Consider the following 11210-nt stretch of genomic DNA (forward strand, 5'->3'; position numbering starts at 1 on the left):
GAAGACCAAGACAGGTGTGTGTGTGTGTGTGTGTATGTGTATGCAGGTGTGTACATATATACATGCACACACATGCACAAACACACACACACTCACATAAAACCAGGAATGGAGGAGAAGCACAGGCTGGTGATGGGGCAGAGGCAGGGGCCTGTCAGCTCCAAGTCCCAAGGCAGGCAGAGAGGGCCTAGATCCAGCTCCTGGGAGTGATGGGTGTGTCTTCCCTGACTCCAGAAAGGAGGCTGAGAAACCCTCCTTGACACATCCCAGAGCTATAACTTCTTATAACTTAGTGGAGCACTGTGGGCATAGGAAGGCAAGAGGACATCGACACAGCCTCAAGGGCAGAAGCTGAGACAAGCCGTCCTCAGAAAGGGTGACTTTATCTGTGACATCCTCCACATCACTGCAGAGCAGAAGCCTGGGACCCGGGGCAGAGGCTACGAAACACTGCTAGACAGAGGACAGTGACAACGAGATGGCGGAGAAAGGCAGAAATGCAGAGACACAATATCCTTGCCTTGAAATAAGCTAGAAAGGCCAGGTTCCAAATTACCCAAGGAAATACCACACCAAGAAAGGCAGGCTAAAAATGAGCAATTGGTACAGGAACTTACACCAGCTAAGGAAAGTCTGACACACACTTTAAAACTGCAGGAGTATGATCAAGATGCCTAGCATTTTAAAAATATATAAAGTATAAAATTAGAACTGGCCAGAATATAAGAAACAAGGAGAGATGAAATAGAAATAATTACAAATCTTGAAGATGAATAACAAAGTGAATAAAAAAACTCAATAGACAGGTTAAATTCCAGACTTGACATAGTAGAAAAGAGACTTAGTGTCATGGAAGATAGTACTAACAAAATCAATGAAGACAGAAAAATTAGAAAGAGAAATTGAGGTATTACAGATAGATTCAGTCTCCATCCTGGAACTAGTAATAAAATGAGTGGAGGAAACCAACCAGAGTGCAGCAGCTCTGAAAAAACAACACACACAGATATACACACACACATGCACACACACATGCACATGTGCACACATACAAATGCACACACTCCCATACACATGCACACATACATGCACACACGCAGACATACACACGTGCACACACACCATGCATGCATACATACATGCACATACATGCACACATACGTACACACATGCACATTCACACACATACACACATGCACAAAGTTAACACACATGGAGAATAGATCAGGAGGCTCCAATATAAACAGAATAGGAGTTCCGAAAGAAAAACATTTCCTAAAATGGCAACAAAGCAACGGAATAGCTCAGAATTCTTCAGAATTGAAAAGACATGAGATCCCAGATCTAAATTACCAAGGAATGATAAAAATTGAGAAATCCACTCCTAGAATATTACAGTGAAGTGCAGATCATCCAGGAAAGGAGAAAAAAAGTCAAAACGACCAGAAAGAAGAGCCACACTACATACCATAAAAGCAGATGTGGACTGACGGCAGACTTCTCAATAGCAACGCTGCCTTCTGGAAGACAGTGGAGTGACGTCTTTAACAGACCCAGGGGAAATCACATTCACCTTTGAATGTTATTCTCAGCGCAACTTTCATAAAATATTGAAGGCAAAATAAAGACATCTCGGACATTAAAAAACAACTGAGGCCCAGCGTGGTGGCTCACGCCTGTAATACCAGCACTTTGGGAAGCCAAGGTGAGGTCAGAAGTTCGAGACCAGCCTGACCAACATGGTGAAACCCCATCTTGACTAAGAATACAAAAATTAGCCAGGCATGGTGGCATGCACCTGTAATCCCAGCTACTCAGGAGGCAAAGGCAGCAGAATTGCTTGAACCTGGGAGGCAGAGGTTGCAATGAGCTGAGATCATGCCACTGCACTCCAGCCTGGGCAACAGAGCAAGACTCCATCTCGAAAAAATAAAAATTAAAATTAAACAACAACAACAACTGAGAGTGTCTACCACTCACTGGTCTCCATCAAAGGGAGTTTGAAAGGGAGAATTTTAGCAAGTCTATAGGAGACCGAGGTCAGAGGGATAAATGATGTCAGCAAGGCAAACTACCTGCTGGCTGTACAAACACGAATGGTGCAGACTTTGATGGTGGGGGAAAGGTTCTGTTTTAGTGCATATTTAAAGAGTGCTAAATGCACACAAAACACACTTGTGCCCACATGCATGGGTTCATATGAACAAGAATGCACACAAAACACACTTGTGCCCACACGCATGGGTTCATATGAACAAGAATGCACACAAAACACACTTGTGCCCACACGCATGGGTTCATATGAACAAGAATGCACACAAAACACACTTGTGCCCACATGCATGGGTTCATACGAACAAGAATGCACACAAAACACACTTGTGCCCACATGCATGGGTTCATACGAACAAGAATGCACACAAAACACACTTGTGCCCACACGCATGGGTTCATACGAACAAGAATGCACACAAAACACACTTGTGCCCACATGCATGGGTTCATATGAACAAAAAGATGCACATTAAGCACGGGAGAATAGTGATGCATGGAGAGGGAAGTGGAAAGGAGTGGGCAGGGATAATAAATTTTCAAAATACATAAACAAGCCTGTTAGACAAAAGCATGATTTACTTTTCATCAGTATAGATGAAAAGGGCGCCAACATGAAAACAATTAAAAGCACAATCACAAGAAGATGAATGTTCATGAATTTGAAGGCATACTGCATCAAAATGCAGGAAGCCAAAACAGACTGAAGAACAAAGGGGTCAAATACACAGTCGGAACGGGAGACGCCAGGACTTCTCCATTAGAAACAGAGGGCGAGGGTGTTAAAAGTTCACACCCATGTCGAAGATTTGGAACCAACACTGTAAAGTGTACAAAGACACTGCCTCAAAAGGTAAACAATTATATTGTTATAATTGTTACAATGAACAATTCTTAATTGCTAATTCTTATTAAATACACATGGAATAGTTTTTAAATAGGCCACATACCAGGCAATACGGGGAACTTCACAGAACTAACGCAGCAGAGCCTGCCCTTTGTAGCTACAACGCAATAAAATAGAATCAACAATGAACAGACTGTTACATAAAGAGAAATATAAACTTGAAGTCTACAGCCTTAAACGCAACTATTATACAATAAAGACGTCAGGACAGAAGTCCTAGCTGTGAAAAGTTCTCGGTCATGAACACACATGAATGCCCGGCCAGCTCTGCGCTCCTTCATCAGGACAGAAGTCCTCTCTCTGTGAAAAGTTCTCCGTCATGAACATGCACGAATGCCTGGACAGCTCTGCGCTCCTTCGTCAGGACAGAAGTCTTCTCTCTCTGTGTGAAAAGTTCTTGGTCATGAACAGGCATTTATGCCCCGGCCAGCTCTGCCCTCCTTCGTCAGGACAGAAGTCCTCTCTGTGTGAAAAGTTCTCGGTCATGAACACGCACGAATGCCCCGGCCAGCTCTGCAGTCCTTTGGTGGTCACCTCACAAAGGAGAATTGATCGGAGCTGCTGTTTACGGGGCAGATGCCCGTGGCAGCATCACCACACGCACATCGTGATGGCAACCGTGTGTGTCATGCAGCCCCCAACCGATGATGAGAAACCAACCTGAAACCAACCGATGATGAGAAACCGATGATGAGAAACCAACGTCAGAGGGAAGGCTGTTATCTTTCCATTCTCTTTAAGAAAAATTATTTTAATACAAAGCAATAATCAAGGGGTAGCAGCCAAGAGATATAGAAAAAATAAGTTTGACAGAGGTGTCCCAGGGAGTAACTAATCAAATCTTGTTTTTTTCTTCCATTTGATGATGTTTAGTGCACCTATCAGCTTTTTCATGTGTGAGCCTTGTGATTGTTTTATCACTTCAAATAAATATTTATTTTCATATGTAATTTGGATTCATATTGCTATTATTATTTAAAGTAACCCCTAAAGTTTACATATATTTTAAGCCCCACAAAATCCATCTACTCCTGGCTATATCTGTGAGTTTAATTTCCTTTTAAAATAATCTGAATATATACCAATGAGATTTTCTTTTTTTAAATTTTTATATATATATTTTTTTATTATACTTTAAGTTCTAGGGTACATGTGCACAACGTGCAGGTTTGTTACATATGTATACATGTGCCATGTTGGTGTGCTGCACCCATTAACTCGTCATTTACATTAGGTATATCTCCTAATGCTATCCCTCCCTGCTCCCCACACCCCATGACAGGCCCCGGTGTGTGATGTTCCCCTTCCTGTGTCCAAGTGTTCTCATTGTTCAGTTCCCGCCTATGAGTGAGAACATGCGGTGTTTGGTTTTTTGTCCTTGCGATAGTTTGCTGAACTAGAAATACCACTTGACCCAGCCATCCCATTACTGGGTATATACCCAAAGGATTATAAATCATGCTTCTATAAAGACACATGCTCACGTATGTTTATTGCGGCACTATTCACAATAGCAAAGACTTGGAACCAACCCAAATGTCCATCAATGATAGACTGGATTAAGAAAATGTGGCACATATACACCATGGAATACTATGCAGCCATAAAAAATGATAAGTTCATGTCCTTTGTAGGGACACGGATGAAGCTGGAAACCATCATTCTCACCAACAATGAGATTTTCTAATGCCGGGCATGGGTGATGGGTGTTTTTGTTCTTGGCTTGCTCTCTGGGCGCTGAAATAGTCAGGATTAGGACAGCGGACCATGGAGAAAGTGCCCAGATGTGCTGGTACCTGCAGCTCAGGAGAAAGGGAGGCAGCGTGAATGACACGTTTTTTTATTTGGGTTCTTGCTGCTCCCACGTTACTGTCACAATATTTTCCATGGAGTTGAAAAGCGAATGCCCCAAGACAAGCACAGAGGGTGCAGGGGTTGGGGTGTCCCGAGGTTGGGGCTGTGGGCAGGGCCTGGACTCCCCGCACTGTGGCTCCTCCTCTGTCCCCGGGGTTCCGTCCTCCTTGGTGGCCTGCAGGGCCTCTGTCCACGGCCGGGCCACCGACTAGGCTACAGAGACACGGTGACGGTCAGGTTTCTCAGGTCCCCCGGGCTAGAAGAACACGTGAGCCTTTCAGCCACCCCATTGACCACACATGAGACAAAGGCAGAGGGGCCGCCTGGTCATGGAGGACAAGCAGCCCTTTGCCCCGTCTCCTGGAGGCTGGCGCTCAAATGAGTAAACCCAGGGAGTCCTGAGATTCTTCCTGCTCAGACACAATGCCCTAGTGAGGTCGCTTCCTGACACGAGTTTAAAGGACGCACACATGTTATAAATCTTAGAAAGCTGGAAGAGGGGAGAAAATCACTTCCAATCCCACCTCCCCAGTGACTCACTCGCGAGTTGGAACAGTTTCCTTCCTGTCTTTTTTCTAACAGAGCATCTTACATGGATGCAGTGACAAAGATGCGTCATCCGCCTGCGACCGAAGGAAGCTGCGGGAACACCCAAGGGCCTTGTGGCATCTCTCCTGCGCCCTGCACTTCCCTGGGGCCAATGCCAAGGCCAAGGCCAGCCGTGGCGGGCATCAGCCCCTCTGCTGGACACGGCGCCTGCCCCAAGGCCGAGGCTCCAAACTCGGCCCCCTACTGAGCATCTGATTTCCTGAGTCCCCCTCCGAGGGCTCCAGGATTTGACCTCACATTTCCCGCCCACCTAAGTCTGTGTGCTTTTAGGCCTGCGTGGCCTTCCCTGTCTGTGCCCTGAGTCTACCCGGACGCTGCCATCCTTCAAAACCCAGCCCAGTCCCACCTCCTGGAGGAGGAAGGGGCCCTGCCCGCCTGGCCTCCAGGGCGTCTTGGGCCAGGGCAGCCGCAGTGGTCCCTGCACGTACTTGTCACAGGTGGGTGCCTGTCCTGAAGGAGCCCAGTCATCCCGACAGGCCTCGGCCCTCTCTGGCCACCCAGGCTCCCTCGTCCTTCTGGGCTGAGCTCAGCAGAGGCTCTTGAGGCTCAGCTGGGCTGAGCGGAGTCACGGGTGGTGGAAGTGAGGGGTACTTGGCCTTGGAGGCCCAGGGCATGGCAGGGGGGCCCAGGGCGCATTCGTGGAAGGGCTCCTTCCCGGGAAAGGTCGCGCTATGTTTGTGTTCCAGCTCTTTCCTCCGCCTGAGTTCCTCCGAGGCCCTGGCTTATCTGCACACAGGACCCTGTGTGCCATGGCATGCACCATGTCACGGTGAATGTCACACAAACAGGAACGTGCCTGGAGGCCGCCTGGACCTGTCCTCCTGCCCATCAGCTGCCAAGGTGATGCTGTGCACACGGCCGTCCCCACTTGCTTCCCCACTTATGGAGCTCCTCATGGGCTCAACACCCCCCTTCCAGAAGGCTGGTCCCGGGAGGGGAGTCGCCGGCATCTGGAAGCCTGGCAGGCCTCCGCAGCGCGGCTAGCATGGGGTCCATGAGTCAGGGGGTGGAAGAGGCCCCGTGACATGGGCAACACACTAAGCTCCTAGCCCAGCTCTTCTCCTGGAGGACCGGATGCCCTCGCTCTGCCGCTGGGGAAGGAGTGCGCAGGGGGCTTGAGGCCAGCAGAGGAACTGCCCCCCAAATCTTACTCCGGGATCGGCACTTTCCTGGAAGACCCCAGGAGTAAGGAGAAGGAAGAGCAGCGGGGAGGGAGAGAGGGAGTCCCAAGCCAGGTGCCACAGAGATGGGGCAGCGTGACCCTGTCCAGGTCACCTCCTGGGAAACTGAGGCCCAGCCAGGCAGAACCGGGTCTCCTGGTTCCAGCCACCACCCACCACTCAGGCAGCTGCCACCTGGGAGGCAGGAGATGTCTGAGGTGGGGTCTTCATACCACGAGCCGCATGGAGGGAGGCCACGATCTCCGTCCTCCCACCTGCACACACACCCTCCCCCAGGTGAGCACTAGGAAGCCCTCTCTGGGGTGGGGGTGGATGCTAATGTTCTGTGCAGCTCTTTGGTTCAGTGAGTCCTTTTTGGTGAAAGGGCTCAGAGATGCGGCTAAAGCCTGTGCCAGCCTTGCACTCCCACGAGGTTGCTGTTACCCTCATGCCCCTTTCTTCGGAGAGGAAGGTGAGGCTGGAAATGGTAAGGGGCTGAGCTCACTCAGAGGCTAGCACGACCCCAGGCTCACACCTGCCAGCAATGTTAAGAGGCACTGGGAGCTGAGAAGGGCTGAGGGTGCCACGCTGGGGTTGGCCGGGTCCAACCTGCCCCTTCCTTTGAGGCCCTCTCCTTCCTTCCTGTGCTGACCTTTGGAGCCCACGGTTTCAGCATCCATCACGGACCCCACCGCACACCCAAGCGCTGCTGAGGACTTTAACTCCTGCTTTTGAATTTTCAGTGCTTCTGATTATTTGTAGACTCAAAATCAGAAGAGGCTACTTGCCCTAAACAGAACATGGTATATTTGCATTGCAGATCATTTTACATTTTTAAGAAAAAATGCAGTTTCTCTACAAAGTCATCCCCCTCCAAAAACAAAACAAAACAAAAAACCTCCCTAGGGATTTTGACAGGGCTGCCATCAGGTGTGTGACTCATTTGGGGATAATTCCCCCATCCCTTTGCTTTCCATTACCCTGTGGCCCCCGCGTCCTTCAGGGCAGGTGGCCTTTGCCTTGTGAGCATCATGCCCGTTTGGGGGCATTTCCTGGGCATCTGGTAGAGCCGTAGGTGAGAATGGCCCCAGTGGTACTGGGCAGATGTGAGCACAGGGACAATGTTAGTGCAGGAAGTCAGGGGCCCGTCAGGGCTGTTGGTGGCTGACGCAGCATCCATTCCCCTCCCCGCATCACCCCAACACACCAGCACCCTCATGGATGGTGACTGCACTCCCCACTCCAGGGCTTGTCTGATTGATCTAAAGGGGCACCGTCCCTCTGGTCTGTGATTGCTCTGGAATGAGCCAGGGAGCCCAGAGAAGGAACATGCAGAGGGCATCTGAGAACCGCAGCAGGGGACCCAGTTGGGATGAGGCAGCCCTGGGGACCTTGAGGAGAGAGGCAGGAAGCGCCCAGTCCTTGACACCATCCCGGAAGCCTGCCCCACGCCTGGACTCCAGCCATGTAGGCATGTAGGGCCAGGTGGACTCAGCAGTGTGAGGCAAAGCACGGTGCCCAGCTTGGATGCCACATGTGTTGAGCCAGCTGTGCTGTGGACAGGGTGCTGTGGACAGGGCACAGCAGACAGGCGGGGGATGCGGGCATCGGGAGGGGGAGTCATGGCTGGTGAGAGCACCCCTGGAGCGGGGAGTGCTGGGCAGCAAGAGGTCAGGGAGGCGTGGGGGCTTGGGACGGCCACCAGCCACATCAGAGCAGCACCGCTGCTGATTCCCAGCAACACGGAATGAGGCCCCTTGGCAAAGTAACAGAACGTATCTTTGAAATGGCAGCAGCTGATCTTTAAAACAGAGGCAAGCCGTTCCTGTCTCAAAACGTTTAAATCCTCACCCCAAACCATTATGCAGCTCACTGCACCCGTGGAAAGCCAACATCAATACCTGCGTGCACGCTGGCCTCCCTGGCGTGGGCGTTCTTTGAGGTTGCTGGCTCAAAGCCCCCAGCACTGCCAGATGGGGAAAACGGCAAACCCAGGAACTCCAAGGCTCAGCTCAACAGCCACACCCTTCCGTAGGCCAAAGGAAGCAAGAGCTTTTTCTTTCTCACTGTTCTCAGGGATTCATTGTCTTTGTTTCTGTTTTTTGTTTTGTTTTGTGTTTTGGGAAGGGGGCCATGTCACAGGTTACTATAGAAACAACCCCCGAACTAGATGGATGACGAAGCTGTTATTCCTCAGGGAGGCTCTTCAACTTGAACCAATTGTGGGGCCATTCTTTAGAAAACGGCTGTTTTTGCTCTGGGAACATTTTTAAATTATTTCTTCTTCCTTTGCCTCAGATGGGAGGAGCATCGCGCTACTGGTTCACCTCTAATTATTTTTTCCTTTTTTTCTTTTTTTTATCCAAAGCCCAGCTGGCCCATCACAGAGTCATGTGTGAAAAGAGGGCTCCATGCAGGTGTTCAGAAGAATGTTTTCAGTTTGCACTCATCTCAGAAAATGCTTCTGAAATGATGTTAATAAAGAAAACAAGATGCCAATGTGCACATTCAGCCTGGGCCTCACGCAGCCTGGGGAACATGTGCCAAAATGTCAGCATGGAAAGGATTCACAGTGATCTCTAATTTCTTTCTCAGACCTTTATCAAGTTCTTACTATTTATGTGTTTGTTTATGGAGATGGGGTCTCACTTTGTTACCCAGGCTGGTCTTGAACTCCTGGGCTCAAGCGATCCTCCCCCCTCCACCTCCTAAAGCGTTGGGATTAAAGGTGTGAGCCTCCATGCCGGGCATTACTTTTTAAGAGCATATATAACTTAGCCACGAGAAAAACAGCAGCATTTCTCAGCAACAACAAAAGGGAGAGAGATGAGAGAAAGGCCCCCAGAGCTGGGCAGGGTTGGGGGAAGAACCGTGGGCAGTGGGATCAGCGACCCCAAATTCAGCCCCGGGCCCCGCCTCCAGGCCAGCTCCTGGCAGGGTGGCCCCACCAGGGTGAAGGGCGGCTGTCCGCGGCCTCCAGGTCACCAGCAGGGCCTGGCTTATGATCTACGAACCCCCGCCCGATCTAGAGGTTAGGGCTCTAGATGGGGCGGGGATTCGGTTAGAGAGGGCAGGGTGGAGGGAAGGATAGACAGGAACCAGGGAGGTCCAGGCCCAGTGGGGGCTGAGCTGAGCGGGGGAGGCGGGGCCGAGAAGGGCGGGGCAGAGGAGTGGGATGAGCGTGGTTGGGGCAGGGCCAGTGGGGCAGGGTCAAGGCTGTGTTGAGGGGTAGAGTGGGCGTGGTCGGAGCGGTGCCGGTGGGCGGGACCCGGCGGTGTGAAGCTGCACCCGGAGTTTGTAAGGATCAGGAAAGCTGCCTGGAGCTGGGCAGACAGGCTGACCCAGGGACCCTGACCACCTACCTGAGCTTCCACCCAGCTTCAAGGCTGTGGGGATCGTTTCTTAGCCAAGGTGAGAGGCTCTGAGCCCTCCAGTGGGCTCTGAGGGTTTGAATGTTTATTCTAAATGGGCTCCAACACGGAGTGCGCGTGCGCTCAAGGACCAGCTGGCTAGGAGCGCCTTCTCTCCCCAGTGAGGGGATCTGGAATGTTCATCCGCGATCTTCCCAGTGGTCCTCTCCTGAGCACCCTGGGCATGGGGTTGTAAACCCCTCTTTTCTTCGAGTATTTACAGTAAAATACTAGCAACGGTAAAATCTTTCTCTGCCCCTTTTACAGCCCAGAAAGTGGGCACACTTCTTCAGTGCGTGGTACTTTCTGTCCCTCCCAATGACATTGGTCTCTTCCAAATTCCCCAGGCATAGGAACAGCCACAAGAGCCAACTCACATTTCCCAAAGCCCTCTGGGGGCACGGCAGCGCCCTGGGCAGAGGAGAGACCTGCCCAGCTCAGCGGGGAGAAATCCCAAGCGGGTAGAAATCCCAGTGGTGCTTTCCGTTCCCCCCAGGCTCGATGACTGCCATACTTACCAGCTGGGGGCGCTGGTGAACACTGCCAGTCTCCAGCGCCCGCCCTTACCCCGGGGCAGTGCTGCTTACAGCACGGCGACTCCTAAAGGCAAGGAGTTAAAGGCACACGGATCCTAGCACTTTGGGGCGGCTGAGGTGGGCGGATCACTTGAGGTCAGGAGTTCGAGATCACCCTGACCAACATGGTGAAACCTCGTCTCTACTAAAAACACAAAAAAAGTAGCTGGGTGTGGTGGCAGGCGCCTGTAATCCCAGCTACACTGGAGGCTGAGGCAGGAGAAGCGCTTGAACCCGGGAGGCGGAGGTTGCAGTGAGCCGAGATAGCACCACTGCACTCCAGCCTGGCAACAGGGTGAGACTCCCTCAAAACAACAACAACAACAACAACAAAAACAAAACAAAACCAGGCACACAGAGCAAGCGGCGGGAAAGCCAGATGGAAGCGAAATGGGACTTTGCCCTTCCGAGCCTCCTGTGGATAAAATGTCAAAGCTGGGCACTCCCCCTTGACTCAACGGGGCTGCCGCCCCGAGCCCCTTTCATCATCCTCTCCACAGCCCTGAAAGTTATGTAACTCCACTTTAGGGATCAGGGATTCCCCACTCAGGCCCTGAGCTGTTTCTGGAGCTTTCACGCTGGGTGGTGTGGGGGAGGGGGCCCCTGCGGCCTTCAGGTCTGGGCACTGTCCAGGACACCAGGG

The sequence above is a fragment of the Pan troglodytes genome, chromosome 11 (genome assembly GCF_028858775.2).
Source record: "Pan troglodytes isolate AG18354 chromosome 11, NHGRI_mPanTro3-v2.0_pri, whole genome shotgun sequence".
NCBI lineage: Eukaryota > Metazoa > Chordata > Mammalia > Primates > Hominidae > Pan > Pan troglodytes.